Source organism: Tamandua tetradactyla, chromosome 12 (assembly GCF_023851605.1).
Source record: "Tamandua tetradactyla isolate mTamTet1 chromosome 12, mTamTet1.pri, whole genome shotgun sequence".
NCBI classification, from domain to species: domain Eukaryota; kingdom Metazoa; phylum Chordata; class Mammalia; order Pilosa; family Myrmecophagidae; genus Tamandua; species Tamandua tetradactyla.
In genome coordinates, this window is record NC_135338.1 from 70,275,725 (window position 1) to 70,293,107 (window position 17,383).

Sequence of the window (17,383 nt, forward strand, 5' to 3'; positions counted from 1 at the left end):
AGCTCCCGGAGCCACGAGGGAGATCAAAGGGACAGCGTACCCCATCCTGGAATGGCTGACTATCTGGGAGAACCAGCTCCGGTGAGATCACCAAGGGGCACGGGCTTTCCTGGGTGGGACGGCAAGCGACCGGAGTCCCTCCCTTCCACCTTCCTGGGCCAGCTGGTAGAATTGGACAGGCGGTCCCCTTAGGCCGCGGCGGCTGGTGCCCCCACCACACGAGGCCCCCCGGAACAACTGAGATAGTTGGGTCGGAAATCCCCAGACTGCGGAGAACAGTGACCGGGGGATCCCTTCCAAACACGTGACTCCCCCGTCGGCTGGGAACAGTGCACTCTCCCGGGCTGCGACAGCTGGCGCCCTCCCGCCACGCTTGGTGCCCCGGGCCGACTGGCTAATTTGGCCGGATGCTCTCCTGTGCTGCGACGGCCGGCGACCCTCCCCGCGTTTGGAACCCCGGGCCGGCTGGCATTCTTCCAAGACGCTTCGGCTGCCCAACCTCCCCTACGGCGAGAGTTTTCCAGAGTTGAGGGACCCACAGCAACTTTCGCTGGTGGAACCCACAGACAGGCGTGTGCCACGAGTGCCACCTACTGGGCAGGATAGGAAGAACAGAACCCAGAGATTGCACAGAAAAATCTTTCAACCTGTGGGGTCGAACACCCGGGGAAATCTGACTAAATGCCCAGACGCCAGCAGAAGATAACGGATCACGCTCAGAAAATTGAACATATGGCCCAGTCAAACGAAGAAACCAATAGTTCAAATGAGATACAGGAGCTGAAACAACTAATGCTGAATATATGAACAGAAATGGAAAACCTCTTCAAAAACGAAATCGATAAATTGAGGGAGGACATGAAGAAGACATGGGCTGAACATAAAGAAGAAATAGAAAAACTGAAAAAACAAATCACAGAACTTATGGAAGTGAAAGATAAAGTAGAAAAGATGGAAAAAACAATGGATACCTACAATGACAGATTTAAAGAAACAGAAGATAGAATTAGTGATTTGGAGGATGAAACACCTGAATTCCAAAAAGAAACAGAAACTATCCGGAAAAGAATGGAAAAATATGAACAAGGTATCAGGGAACTGAAGGACAATGTGAACCGTACAAATATACGTGTAGTGGGTATCCCAGAAGGAGAAGAGAAGGGAAAAGGAGGAGAAAAACTAATGGAAGAAATTATCACTGAAAATTTCCCAACTCTTATGAAAGACCTAAAATTACAGATCCAAGAAGTGCAGCGCACCCCGAAGAGATTAGACACAAATAGGCATTCCCCAAGACACTTACTAGTTAGAATGTCAGAGGTCAAAGAGAAAGAGAGGATCTTGAAAGCAGCGAGAGAAAAACAATCCGTCACATACAAGGGAAACCCAATAAGACTATGTGTAGATTTCTCAGCAGAAACCATGGAAGCTAGAAGACAGTGGGATGATATATTTAAGTTACTAAAAGAGAAAAACTGCCAGCCAAGACTCCTATATCCAGCAAAATTGTCCTTCAAAAATGAGGGAGAAATTAAAACATTCTCAGACAAAAAGTCACTAAGAGAATTTGTGACCAAGAGACCAGCTCTGCAAGAAATACTAAAGGAAGCACTAGAGTCAGATACAAAAAGACAGAAGAGAGAGACATGGAGAAAAGTGTAGAAAGAAGGAAAGTCAGATATGATATATATAATACAAAAGGCAAAATGGTAGAGGAAAATATTATCCAAACAGTAATAACTCTAAATGTCAATGGACTGAATTCCCCAATTAAAAGACATAGACTGGCAGAATGGATTAAAAAACAGGATCCTTCTATATGCTGTCTACAGGAAACACATCTTAGACCCAAAGATAAATATAGGTTGAAAGTGAAAGGTTGGGAAAAGATATTTCATGCAAACAACAACCAGAAAAGAGCAGGAGTGGCTATACTAATATCCAACAAATTAGACTTCAAATGTAAAACAGTTAAAAGAGACAAAGAAGGACACTATATACTATTAAAAGGAACAATTAAGCAAGAAGACATAACAATCATAAATATTTACGCACCGAACCAGAATGCCCCAAAATACGTGAGGAATACACTGCAAACACTGAAGAGGGAAATAGACACATATACCATAATAGTTGGAGACTTCAATTCACCACTCTCATCAATGGACAGAACATCTACACAGAGGATCAATAAAGAAATAGAGAACCTGAATATTACTATAAATGAACTTGACTTAACAGACATTTATAGGACATTACATCCCACAACAGCAGGATACACCTTTTTTTCAAGTGCTCATGGATCATTCTCAAAGATAGACCATATGCTGGGTCACAAAGCAAGTCTTAACAAATTTAAAAATATTGAAATCATACACAACACTTTCTCGGATCATAAAGGAATGAAGTTGGAAATCAATAATAGGCAGAGTGCCAGAAAATTCATAAATACATGGAGGCTCAACAACACACTCTTAAACAACAAGTGGGTCAAAGAAGAAATTGCAAGAGAAATTAGTAAATACCTAGAGGCAAATGAAAATGAAGACACAACATATCAAAACTTATGGGACGCAGCAAAGGCAGTGCTAAGAGGGAAATTTATTGCCCTAAATGCCTTTATCAGAAAAGAAGAAAAGGCAAAAATGCAGGAATTAACTGTCCACTTGGAAGAACTGGAGAAAGAACAGCAAACTAATCCCAAAGCAAGCAAAAGGAAAGAAATAACAAAGATTAGAGCAGAAATAAATGAAATTGAAAACATGAAAACAATAGAGAAAATCAATAAGACCAGAAGTTGGTTCTATGAGAAAATCAATAAGATTGATGGGCCCTTAGCAAGATTGACAAAAAGAAGAAGAGAGAGGATGCAAATAAATAAGATTAGAAATGAAAGAGGAGACATAACTACTGACCTCACAGAAATAAAGGAGGTAATAACAGGATACTATGAACAACTTTACGCTAATAAATACAACAATTTAGAAGAAATGGACAGGTTCCTGGAAAGACATGAACAACCAACTTTGACTCAAGAAGAAATAGACGACCTCAACAAACCAATCACAAGTAAAGAGATTGAATTAGTTATTCAAAAGCTCCCTAAAAAGAAAAGTCCAGGACCAGACGGCTTCACATGTGAATTCTACCAAACGTTCCAGAAAGAATTAGTACCTACTCTCCTCAAACTCTTCAACATAATCGAAGTGGAGGGAAAACTACCTAATTCATTCTATGAAGCCAACATCACCCTCATACCAAAACCAGGCAAAGATATTACAAAAAAAGAAAACTACAGACCAATCTCTCTAATGAATACAGATGCAAAAATCCTCAATAAAATTCTAGCAAATCGTATCCCACAACACATTAAAAGAATTATACATCATGACCAAGTAGGATTCATCCCAGATATGCAAGGATGGTTCAACATAAGAAAATCAATTAATGTAATACACCATATCAACAAATCAAAGCAGAAAAATCACATGATCATCTCAATTGATGCAGAGAAGGCATTTGACAAGATTCAACATCCTTTCCTGCTGAAAACACTTCAAAAGATAGGAATACAAGGGAACTTCCTTAAAATCATAGAGGGAATATATGAAAAACCCACAGCTAATATCATCCTCAATGGGGAAAAATTGAAAACTTTCCCCCTAAGATCAGGAACAAGACAAGGATGTCCACTATCACCACTATTATTCAACATTGTGTTGGAAGTTCTAGCCAGAGCAATTAGGCAAGAAAAAGAAATACAAGGCATCAAAATTGGAAAGGAAGAAGTAAAACTATCACTGTTTGCAGACGATATGATACTATATGTAGAAAACCCAGAAAAATCCACAACAAAATTACTAGAGCTAATAAATGAGTACAGCAAAGTAGCAGGCTACAAGATCAACATTCAAAAATCTGTAGCTTTTCTATACACTAGTAATGAACAAGCTGAGGCGGAAATCAAGAAACGAATCCCATTTACAATCGCAACTAAAAGAATAAAATACCTAGGAATAAATTTAACCAAAGAGACAAAAAACCTATATAAAGAAAACTACAAAAAACTGTTAAAAGAAATCACAGAAGACCTAAATAGATGGAAGGGCATACCGTGTTCATGGATTGGAAGACTAAATATAGTTAAGATGTCAATCCTACCTAAATTGATTTACAGATTCAATGCAATACCAATCAAAATCCCAACAACTTATTTTTCAGAAATAGAAAAACCAATAAGCAAATTTATCTGGAAGGGCAGGGTACCCCGAATTGCTAAAAACATCTTGAGGAAAAAAAATGAAGCTGGAGGTCTCGCGCTGCCTGACTTTAAGGCATATTATGAAGCCACAGTGGTCAAAACAGCATGGTATTGGCATAAAGATAGATATATCGACCAATGGAATCGAATAGAGTGCTCAGATATAGACCCTCTCATCTATGGTCATTTGATCTTTGATAAGGGAGTCAAGCCAACTCACCTGGGACAGAACAGTCTCTTCAATAAATGGTGCCTAGAGAACTGGATATCCATATGCAAAAGAATGAAAGAAGACTCATCTCTCACACCCTATACAAAAGTTAACTCAAAATGGATCAAAGATCTAAACATTAGGTCTAAGACCATAAAACAGTTAGAGGAAAATGTTGGGAGATATCTTATGGATCTTACAACTGGAGGTGGTTTTATGGACCTTAAACCTAAAGCAAGAACACTGAAGAAGGAAATAAATAAATGGGAGCTCCTCAAAATTAAACACTTTTGTGCATCAGAGAACTTCATCACAAAAGTAGAAAGACAGTCTACACAATGGGAGACAATATTTGGAAACGACATATCAGATAAAGGTCTAGTATCCAGAATTTATAAAGAGATTATTCAACTCAACAACAAAAAGACAGCCAACCCAATTACAAAATGGGAAAAAGACTTAAACAGACACCTACCAGAAGAAGAAATACGGATGGCCAAGAGGCACATGAAGAGATGCTCAATGTCCCTGGCCATTAGAGAAATGCAAATCAAAACCACAATGAGATATCATCTCACACCCACCAGAATGGCCATTATCAACAAAACAGAAAATGACAAGTGCTGGAGAGGATGCGGAGAAACAGGCACACTTATCCACTGTTGGTGGGAATGTCAAAGGGTGCAACCACTGTGGAAGGCAGTTTGGCGGTTCCTCAAAAAGCTGAATATAGAATTGCCATACGACCCAGCAATACCATTGCTAGGTATCTACTCAAAGGACTTAAGGGCAAAGACACAAACGGACATTTGCACACCAATGTTTATAGCAGCGTTATTTACATTTGCAAAGAGATGGAAACAGCCAAAATCTCCATCAACAGAAGAGTGGCTAAACAAACTGTGGTATATACGTACGATGGAATATTATGCAGCTTTAAGACAAGATAAACTTATGAACCATGTAATAACATGGATGGACCTAGAGAATATTATGCTGAGTTAATCCAGCCAAAAACTAAAGGACAAATACTGTATGGTCTCACTGATGTGAACGGACATTCGAGAATAAACTTGAAATATGTCATTGGTAATAGAGTTCAGCAGGAGTCAGAAACAGGGTAAGACAATGGGTAATTGAAGCTGAAGGGATACAGACTGTGCAACAGGACTAGATACAAAAACTCAAAAATGGACAGCACAATAATACCTAATTGTAAAGTAATCATGTTAAAATACTGAATGAAGCTGCATCTGAGCTATAGGGTTTTTTTTGTTTTTGTTTGCTTGTTGGTTTGTTTGTTGTTGTTGTTTTTTACTATTACTACTACTTTTATTTCTTTTCTTTATATTAACATTTTATATCTTTTTCTGTTGTGTTGCTAGTTCCTCTAAACCGATGCAAATGTACTAAGAAACAATGATCATGCATCTATGTGATGATGTTAAGAATTACTGAGTGCATATGTAGAATGGTATGATTTCTAAATGTTGTGTTAATATCTTTTTTTTTTTTCTTTCCTTTAATTAAAAAAAAAAAGTGTTTTGATGCACTTAGGAAGGATAGATTCATGAATAAGATCCAGCTGGTCAAGTTCTCCAATGAATTTGATGCTCCCCAACATCTTGATCTTAATAATGGCTTTCTATTCCTTCTCCTCTGGGAGAAGGGGATTTTCACGCTTATCCTAGACATCAACATATCTGGTATGGCTTTTAAATTCATCTTGTAATTTGGAAATTAGGAGATGTCTGAATGCTGTGCTTTGCTTCTGTCCTGGTTGACCCTCTCCTGCTGGGCCATCAAAAGTTTGGTGCATCTTCTGCCATTCACAGACATAGCTGAGCATACAGTGAGCTATGCTTTGGATCCTCTAGGGCTTTGTCCGCAATCAGCAGTAGACCCCTTTAAGGATAAGTTTAGACTCTATACCCACATTGAGGAGCTCAAAGCGTAGCTTGTCAGACTTTGCAGGAGTAAGCTTATTTAGTATGCCTCTTACTTTCCTGAAGATTGTATCATGTCATTCTTTTTCGTTTGTGTAGTTGTCTGCTGTGGGATTGTCATCTCGTCTAGTGCTTAGTGCAGGAATCCATTTCTCAGTGTTTTGCTCTGGGGTTTTCACCAGGAACTCGCTGTTGCCAGCAGTCTTAGGATAGTGCTGAGGTGCACCCCTACTTCCTCCTCCGTCTGAAGAAACAGTGAAACAAGAAGCACACCCTTCTGCAGTCGCACTGTCTACTTTGGCGACTTGACAATGAAGAATCTTCAAAAGAATAATATTAATGGATAGGGGTGGGGAGGGAGAAATGATAAACCTTCACTGAGAAGTCAGCAGCGGCCACTGCAGCTGCCTCCTCCGGATCCACTCATGGAGAATGAGGAAGGGGGAAATTGATAACAAAAAAAGGGAGGGAAGAGGGAGGAAGGAGTTGGGAACAACTTGAAGCTCTCACTTCGGAGGAGTCTCTGCTGCAGCTACCACCCACCCACTACCACCTCCATAGAGCTCTGGCTTGTTGCTGGCCTGCTGAACTCATTTATTCTCATACCTTTGTTGTAGATTTTTTTGGACTTTCTAAATATAGGATCATGCCATCTGCAAAGAGTGAAAGTTTTACCTCTTTTCCAATTTGATGCCTTTTATTTTCTTGCCTAATTACTCTGCTAGAACGTGTAGTGCGTTGTTAAACTACAATGGTGACAGTGAACATTTTTTATTTTTTCCAGATCTTACAGGGAAAGCTTTCAGTCTTTTGCCATTGGGTTTGATGCTAGCTGTTGTTTTTATATATACGCCCTTTAACATTTTTTGGAAGTTACCTTCCATTCTTATCTTTCTAAGTGTTAGTATGAAGAAAGCATGCTGACTTTGTCAAATGCCTTTTAGGTGTCAGGATGCTTATGTTGTTTTCCCCTTTGTTTTTTGTTGATGTGGTGTATTACATTAATTGATTTTCTTGTGTTAGAAACCTTTTCATACTTAGGATAAAGCCCACTTGATGGGGACAACCAAATCAATAAGTCGAGCCCTCAGTCTTGGGTTTGTCCCTATGAAACTTATCCCCGCAAAGGATAGGCTAAGTTTACGTAAAATTAGGACTAAGAGTCACCCCCAGAGAACCTCTTTTGCTGCTCAGATGTGGTCTCTCTCTCTCTCTCAGCCAACACAGCAAGTGAACTCACTGCCCTCCCCCTTTCTACGTGGGACATGACTCCCAGGAGTGTAAACTTCTCTGGTGACATGGGACAGAAATCCTGGAATGAGCTGGGACCCAGTATCAAGGGATTGAGAAAACCTTTTTTGACTGAAAGGGGGAAGAGAGAAATGAGACAAAATAAAGCGTCAGTGGCTGAGAGATTTCAAACAGAGCTGAGAGGTTATCCTGGAAGTTATACTTATGCATTATATAGATATCCCCTTTTTAGTTAATGGTATATTAGAGTGACTAGAGGGAAGTACCTGAAACTGTGGAGCTGGTTTTCAGTAGCCGTGTTTCTTGAAGATGACTGTATAATGATACAGCTTTTGCAGTGTGACTGTGTGATTGTGAAAACCTTGTGTCTGATGCTCCTTTTATGTACAGTATGGACAGATGAGTAAAAAATATGGATAAGACATAAACAAGTAGTAGGGAGAACAAAAGTTAAAATAGATTGGGTAGATTGAAATACTAGTGGTCAGCGAAAGGGAATGGCAAGGGATATGACATATATGAGTCTTTTCTTTTTCTTTTTTCTTTCTTTTGCTGGAGAAATGCAAATGTTCAAAAAAATGACCATGACAATGGATACACAACTATGCAGTGATATTGTGAGCCATTGATTGTGTCCATGCCAAGAATGTTTGTATGTCAAGAATATTTGGGTGGGCCACGGTGGCTCAGCAGGCAAGAATGCTTGTCTGCCATGCCAGAGGACTCGGGTTCGGTTCCCGGTGCCTGCCCATGTTAAAAAAAAAAATTGTATGTGAAGAATGTTTGTATGTTTGTTGTTTATAATAAAAGTATTTTAAAAAACATGGGCAGTACAATGGTGGCTCAGTGGCAGAATTCTCACCTGCCATGCCAGAGACCTGGGTTTGGTTCCCGCTGCCTGCCCACGCAAAAAAAAAAAAAGCCCACTTGATCATGGCGTATAATTATTTTAATGTGCTGTTGAATTTGATTTTCTAGTATGTAATTAAAGGTTTTTCCATCTATATTCATTACCAAACTTGGCTTTTAATTTTATTTAATTTTTTTGCCTTTTCTTGGCTTTGGTATTAGGTGATGATGGCTTGATAGAATGATTTAGGTAGTGTTTCCTTCTCTTCAATTTTTTGGAAGTGTTTGAGCAGGATTGGTATTAATTCTTTGAATGATTGGTAGAATTCACCTGTGCTTTTCTTTGATGGGAGGATTTGATGACTGTTTCATTCTCCTTACTTCTGATTGGTTTGTTGAAGTCTTCTGTTTCTTTTCTAGTTAGTGTAAGTTGTGTATTTGTAGGAAATTGTCCATTTTGTCTAATTTCTTGGCATGTGGTTCATAATATTGTCTTACGATCTTTTTTATTTCTGTGTAGTCAGTACTCATGTCCCCCTTCTTTCTGATTTTATCTGCCTCTTCTCTTTTTTTCTTTGTCAGTCTTACTAATGGTTTGCCAATTTTATTGATTTTTTTTTCAAAGAATCAAGTTATGGTTTTGTTGATTCTATTGCATTTTTTATTTTCAATTTCATTTATTTCTGCTCTAATCTTTGTTTTTCTTTCCTTTGCTTACTTTGGGGTTAGTTTGCTATGTTTTTTCTTGTTTCTGCAGGTGTTCAATTATGTCTTCGATTTTAACTCTTCTTTTTAAATTTAGGCATTTGGGGGTATAAATATCTCTCTCAGCTCTGCCTTCTTTGCATCTCATAAGTTTTGATATGTTGTGTTTTCATTTTCATTTTTCTAATAGAGTTTCCCTTATTGTGATTAATTGCTTTTCTCTTGCTGCTTTCAGAATTCTCTCTTACGTTGTTGACGTTTGGCAGTCTGATTATTAGGTGTCTTGGAGTAGGTCTATTTGTATGTATTTTCTATGAAGTATGTTGTACTTCTTGGACCTGTATATTGATGTTTTTCGTAAGAATTGGGAAATTTTTGACCATTATTTCCTCACACATTCTTTCCACCCCCTTTTCCTTCTCTTCTCCTTCTGGGACACTCATGACATGTATATTTGCACACTTCATGCTGTCATTGAATTCCTTGATACTCTGCTCAAATGTTTCCATTCTTTTCCCTTTCTTGTCTTTTGTGTGTAAGGCTTCAGATGTCCTAACCTCTAGGTCAGTGATCCTTTCTTTTGCCTTTTCACATCTGCTGTTGTATATATTTTTATCTCTTCTGTTTTACCTTTCATTTCCCAATTTAAAAAATGAATTTTTTTTGCCTTCCTTCAAATTATTCGTGGTCTACCACTGTCTTCTTTATATCCTTTATCTCTTTTGCCACATTTTCCTTTATCTCCTTGAACTGATTTGTGAGATTTATTTGAACATCATTATTTAGTTGTTCTAACTCCTGTATCTTGCCTGATGTTTTAGTTTTTGACCTTTGACTGGGCCACATCTTCCTATCTCTTAGTGTAGCTTGTGATTTTTTGCTGGTGTCTAGGCATCTGAATATCTTGATGATTTATTATGGCCATCAGTTTCTTTACCATAGTTTTCTTGTTGATTGGCTTTGTGATACATCTCTTCTTTGATGCTTGGTTCAACTTATTCTAGATCTTTTTTTTTAAACTTTTTTATTAATTTAAAAAAAATTACAGAAAGAAACACAAGCATTCCCAATATGTGATCATTCCATTCTACATATATAATCAGTAATTCACAATTATTCTTGATATTTAGTGTTTTAACTGATCAGAATTTTTTCAGCTCTTATTCATCTGAATACATGCTGGCTACTTACTCTTCTGGGAGCTTTGGAGAATAGCTCTTTTTGGAGCTGGGATCCAGCAATCTGAATTCTTTAATCGAAAGCTGGGATTGGTGCCTGGTCTGTCCCCATCCTTTCTTGGGTAGGAGCAGCCTTTCAGCATATTATTCCTGCTGTCCTGAGAAATTACTAAGCATTTCAATCATCAGACTTTCTCCCCTCCTGGGAGTGGGGTTGAAACAGGCTGCTAGCTGCTTTGTGTCCTAAGGTTGAAACTTTAGCTGTGCTTGGTGCTGGAATGCAGAAGTCCATATTTGCTGATCAAAAGCCACATTTGGTGCCTGGTGTTGTGTGTGTGTGTGTGTGTGAGAGAGAGAGAGAGAGAGAGAGAGAGAGTAGTAACACCCCCCCCACACACACACACCCACATCCTTTCTTAGAAAAGAGGGCTTCTCTTGTCAGTCAGGGAGTGACTCCAGGGGCAGGCTGCCTCACCGCTGGGGGATGGATACCAGCATCCACCGCATGGAGAAATCTACTCACAGATCTTCACTGAGGTTATCAGTCTCTTTCTTTTATGGTATAAGTGTTCTTATGTTCTCCAAAGCTGCCCCCGGACAGTTGTTCCAGAGAGTTCCAGACAGGGCTATTTACTAGCTGCCCTTGAGGACTGAGATTTTGGTAAGAATTGTCTCGTGTGACTGTGGGGATGCACAAGTCCAAATTCTGTAGGGCAAGGCTACGAGCTGAGTACTCTAATGAAAGTTTTTGATGAGCTTCCCAGGAGAAGCTGGCTCGCTGAAGTGGAGATGGAAATTTTCTTTTCTGACTGATGAAATCATTGTTTTACTTTTGACAGCCTTCAACTGATTATACAAGACTTCTCTCGTTGTCAGCGGTCTTCTCAGTTGATGGTCAATATGATCAGCCATATATGCAGTTAACTTACTGATAATTTAATTACACAAAATGTCCTCACAGTAACAGTCATGCTAATGGTTGTTTGACCAAACAACTGGACAGCATTACCTGGCCAAGTTGGCATGTGAACTTAAATCATTACATATATATAGATCACATTTTTTTATCCATTCATTGGTTGATGGACACTCAGGTTGCTTCCATCTTTTGGAAATTGTGAATAATGCCTCTATGTATACTGGCATGCATATACCTGCTTGAGTCCCTGCTTTAAATCCTTTGGGGTATATATCTAACAGTGGGTGGCCAGGGCATGTGATAATTCCATACTTAACTTTCTGAGGGACTGCCAAACTGTGAAAGACAGCTGTATCATTTTACATTGCCACTCATTTACAATGAATGTTCCTATATCCTGGTTGTAATTTTTTTTTTTACCATTCTAATGAGCATGAAATGGTATTTGATTGTGGTTTGGATTTGCATTTCCCTGACGGCTGATGATTTTGAGCATCTTTTTTTTCCCCCACTAAGAAGGCTATTTTTGATATTAAGATGTTACAAGGATACATTTGATATAGTCCTAAAAAGCTGGATTCATAACTGCACCTGTGTGGTTGCTGGGACTAGGAAAGTCCTCTGTTCCGTCAGCCACATATACGTCCACCTTGACAAGGAAGATATGCAGAGGTTCAGATTTGTTGGATCTAGGCCAGACTCCACGCATAACCCAGTGGTTTCCTTTAGTCTTTTGTAACTACATCTTTATAAACTTTCATAACATTGGGGTAGCACCCAATTGGTTACAATTCATGCCATTTCTGCAGATAGTCTGTGATGAAGATCCCCAAATAATCAGCACCTTAATAAGTTCCTGATGCATCCTAGCCAATCAGAAGAAGTCTGAGTAGAATTACTCACTGCCAAGCTATGTATTAGATAGTAGGAGCTGGTCTTGGCACTGTGTGTGTACAAAGCATGGAGCATTGTAACATTTCCTGAGTGGTAAACATCCTGGAAGGGCAGATCTGCCACACAGTACCCTGTTTTACTTCACAGATGGCAGACTCACTAGGCTAGACATCCCACATTTCAGCTCCCTGCAAGGAATGGTGACGAATGCTTGGGCTGCCTTGTATGTTGAGTCTTTCCATGTACTTCTTGGCCATTTGTGTATTGCTTTGGAGAGATGTTTATTCAAGTCTTTGCCCACTTTTCAGTTAGGTTGTCTGTCTTTTTATTGTTAAGTTTAAGGATTTCTTTACATACGCTGGATATTAAACCCTGATTGAATATGTGGTTTCCAAATATTTCTCCCTTTGTGTAGGTGGTGGTTTTACTTTCACCACAAAGTAAGAGGCAGAAAGTTTTGAATTTTGATGATGTTCCATTTATCTATTTTTTCTTATATAAAGTCTCTGAAACCATTGCATAATTCACGGTTCTGAAGATGCTTCCTGAAGTTTTTTGTTTTAATTAACAAACCATAACAGAGGTTTGATTCTTATTCACTTTTGCATATTTGCTAAGAGTTCTGTTAATAAACAGATAAAATATAATTTATATATTTGTCTTGCTTCTTTTAAATTCTTTCTTTGTTGCAGATGAAGCTTTGCTTATAGCTTATCACATATATTTTTAGAAACACATTAGAGCAAAGCAGTATGACTGAGTAAATCTGACTATTTCTATGATCTGGAGCCTTTTTCTAAGATTAACTAAAAGCAAGACCAATAACATAACACTGTTAAACATCATGCAGATTAGTATCAGGATGTAACATGGACAGTGAGAACATTATCAAGCCTCTAGGAATTTTTATACAATTTCTAAGTGTGTGAATAACATTTTACTCATACAAATTTAGCTAATAACAGGATAGAAAATCCCTTTTAACCACTCTAATACTTCCCAAACACTTCCAATGCAATATATTAAAGGTACTTTAGCACCTTACCTTTTACAAAGTGAAAGAACAAATTCTTTGTAGCAGTTTTTCCCTGAACAGTAAGAAGGTTTGTCTTCTGAAATAAAGGATGATAAGGCCAGCATAAACATTCATGAGGATATTATTCTGATGTAAAAGTTTTGTTTTCCAAGCAGAGTACTCAGATGATTAAGAAAAAAACTTTAAAAAAAAATTTTGCATTAAGGCAGACAATGGTGGCTCAGTGGCAGAGTTCTCGCTTGCCATGCCGAAGACCCGGGTTCGTTTACCGGTACCTGCCCATGTGAAAAAACAAAAAACAAACAAACAAACAAAAAACTTTACATTAAGAGCAGACTAACAATTCTCGTTATTTTAACAAGGAGAAAACTAAATTTTAGTTTTGATGAATACCCAGTTTGACCGGGCTTGCAGTCAGTATACAAACAAAATTCACTTTTAATCCGAGAATATGATCATTTTAGTGTGGGAAATAATAAGGATACTGTTTATCCCACCTATTTTTATTTATCTAGACTGCACATAATCAAATAAATTTGATATATTCACAAAGCTTTCTGAACATGCATAGTTTCTTTTAGTAATAGCATTCATGATGGGGAGAACATACAGAGATAGTATAAAATAATGGAAGATGGAAGAAATTTATGCTTGATTTGAAACACAGCCAGGCATTTATATATATTATATTCATAACACACAAATGATTACTTTATAATATGGCTTATTTCTCAGTCCAGTCTAGCACTACCTTCAAAGGTTAGAATAGCTCCAAGTTTAAATTATAATCAGCTTTTCAAAACTTAAGGGATTTCTATCCAGAAAAAACTCAAATTTTTCGCAACGTTATTCCCAAATGCTAAATAGTACCAGGAATATGTTAGGTCACAAAATTAAGTTCTGACTTCTAAAAAAAGCTAGTTCAGCACTCTGTTTATTAAAATGCTACTTCCTTGTTTAAAGGTTTTACAAGTGTCATTTCTTCTATGAGGTCTTCTTAGGTTACTCTTTATTTTTCTGCTTTTTAAAATTTTCCAGCATTTTTTTTTTATTAATTAAAAAAAATTAACTAACACAACATTTAGAAATCATTCCATTCTACATATGCAATCAGTAATTCTTAATATCATCACATAGATGTATGATCATCATTTCTTAGTACATATGCATCGATTTAGAAAAAGAAATAGCAAGACAACAGAAAAAGAAATAAAATGATAATATAGAGAAAAAATAAAAATAAAAATAAAAAGTACAAAAATATATAAGAAAAAAAACTATAGCTCATATTCAGCTTCATTCAGTGTTTTAACATAATTACGTTACAATTAGGTAGTATTGTACTGTCCATTTTTTTTTTTTTTAGATATCATACCATTCTACATATGCAATCAGTAATTCTTAACATCATCACATAGATGCATGATCATCGTTTCTTAGTACATTTGCATCGGTTTAGAAGAACTAGCAATATAACTGAAAAAGATATAGAATGTTAATATAGAGAAAAAAAATAAAATAATAGTAAGAACAAAACAAAACAAAAACCTATAGCTCGGATGCAGCTTCATTCAGTGTTTTAACATGATTACTTTACAATTAGGTATTATTGTGCTGTCCATTTTTGAATTTTTGTATCTAGTCCTATTGCACAGTCTGTATCCCATCAGCTCCAATTACCCATTATCTTACCCTGTTTCTAACTCCTGCTGAACTCTGTTACCAATGACATATTCCAAGTTTATTCTCGAGTGTCGATTCACATCATTGGGACCATACAGTATTTGTCTTTTAGTTTTTGGCTAGACTCACTCAGCATAATGTTCTCTAGGTCCATCCATGTTATTACATGCTTCATAAGTTTATCCTGCCTTAAAGCTGCATAATATTCCATCGTATGTATATACCACAGTTTGTTTAGCCACTCATCTGTTGATGGACATTTTGGCTGTTTCCATCTCTTTGCAATTGTAAATAACGCTGCTATAAACATTCGTGTGCAAATGTCTGTTTGAGTTTTTGCCCTTAATTCCTTTGAGTAGATTCCCAGCAATGGTATTGCTGGGTCGTATGGCAATTCTATATTCAGCTTTTTGAGGAACCGCCAAACTGCCTTCCACAGTGGTTGCACCATTTGACATTCCCACCAACAGTGGATAAGTGTGCCTCTTTCACCGCATCCTCTCCAGCACTTGTCATTTTCTGTTTTGTTGATAATGGCCATTCTGGTGGGTGTGAGATGATATCTCATTGTGGTTTTGATTTGCATTTCTCTAATGGCCAGGGACATTGAGCATCTCTTCATGTGCTTTTTGGCCATTTGTATTTCCTCCTCTGAGAGGTGTCTATTCAAGTCTTTTTCCCATTGTGTAATTGGGTTGGCTTCTTTTTGTTGTTGAGTTGAACAATCTCATTATAAATTCTGGATATTAGACCTTTATCTGATATGTTTTCCAGCATTTTTATTCCTTTATTACTACTGTCTTATACTATGCCCTCGTACAAATATATTCTAACTTTAATATAAACTCTTTTTTTCTTCCTGATGCAGAAACATTTTTTTAATTTGTTTATTTAGTCACTATCATTGTACACTCGAGGCATTCCTAGATTATACCATCTCAGTCTTTACGTATGTTTCTTCTAGGAGTTTAACAGTTTTGGCTCTTATGTTTAGGATTTTGATCCACTTTGAGTGGATTTTTATATAACATGTGATGTACAGGTCCTTTTCTCTTTTGCAAATGGAGATCCAGTTTTCCCAGCACCATTTGTTGAAAAGACTGTTCTTTCCCAATTGAGTGGTCTCTGTCCCCTTGTCAAAAATCATTTGACCATAAATATGAGGGCTGTTTTCTGATCTCTCGGTTTGATTCCATGTCTCTGTCTCTGTCCTTGTGCTTGTACTATGCTGTTTTATTTTATATTTAAATTTTATGTATGCTTTTATTAGATGGATGTTAACTAGTCCATATAACGAAATAGTCATTTTATGATTAATTACACATTCTTAAAGCAGAAAAAGTTAACATACAATTCAGATCAATATTAATAGCAATATTTTTGAGTCTTTAAAGGATGCAGTATAGGAAAAATACAGTTTCTATATAGTCAAAGCAATTAAACTGATTACCACAAAACGTGAATAATTAAAAAAATTCATTATGATTCATGCATTGCATATATTATGTCACTTTTTAAAAAGCTATTTCTGTTTATTGAATTCACACCTACAATTTTTTGAATTGAGATAAATTATTTGCTTATATTTACTTGTGAACAAAAGAATCGAAACTGTTACAAGTGAAATGATAAAGAGAGCTGTAATGAATACCTGAAGAAAATTTCAAGACCATTTCTACTTAAGAATTAACCACATTAGGGATAATTATTCCTAAAGATTCTGTTTTAGAAAAAGAGAAAATAAATAAATTCGTATAGTTATAGACTACTAAACCATTAAGAAATCAGATTCCAAATGTTCTTAAAGGTTAACATTCTGCAATCAAGATGGAATCTGACTGACTGTTACTGGCTGGTTGGGGTAAAATCAGAACCGGATGAAGTTCAGAGATAGTGTGTACTATAATGGATTTTCCACATAATGGGAACAGTTTACAGAGTATGGTGATATCCATATTCAGAATTGCTGATGATGTTTTACAGTACTTTCCCTTAATCTTGGGACTATTCTATTACAGTGGGTTCAAATGTATAGTATAAGTAACAGTAAAAATCCCTCTGTAGTAAATATTCCTCTAAGTTTTAATAGGATATTTTATAAAAGATTATTAGGTATAACTTATAACATATAATGGCTAACTGCATATAAGAAAAAAAATCCACAGATTGTATACATGTGATTGATCCTATGTGGATGCTTGATTATATCAAACTATCCTAGTGGTTTATTTTTAAAATATTTTTTGGATAGTAATCAGATTATTACTAGTGTGCTAATTTCCTGAGACCTGATCATTGTCTGAGGAATGTCAAATTCTGTACTTATGTTTAAATTAATATTAACCATGCTGCTTTTTAAAGACATACTATTTGTTTAAACTTTTTTTTATTGTATATCAGTTAATTATAGAACAAGATTTTAGAGTTTGGTATAGGTTCCAGTTCCATGA

At 36.9% G+C, this 17,383-nt stretch overlaps 1 protein-coding gene and 1 pseudogene across 1 annotated transcript in view; one reads left to right on the forward strand and one right to left on the reverse strand.

Moving 5' to 3' along the window:
- The window catches only part of MYO9A (myosin IXA), a 401,408-nt gene that overhangs the window by 73,069 nt on the left and 310,956 nt on the right, over nucleotides 1-17,383 (forward strand). The window lies entirely within an intron of this gene.
- On the reverse strand, nucleotides 5,976-8,890 carry LOC143652695 (eukaryotic translation initiation factor 4 gamma 2 pseudogene; annotated as a pseudogene).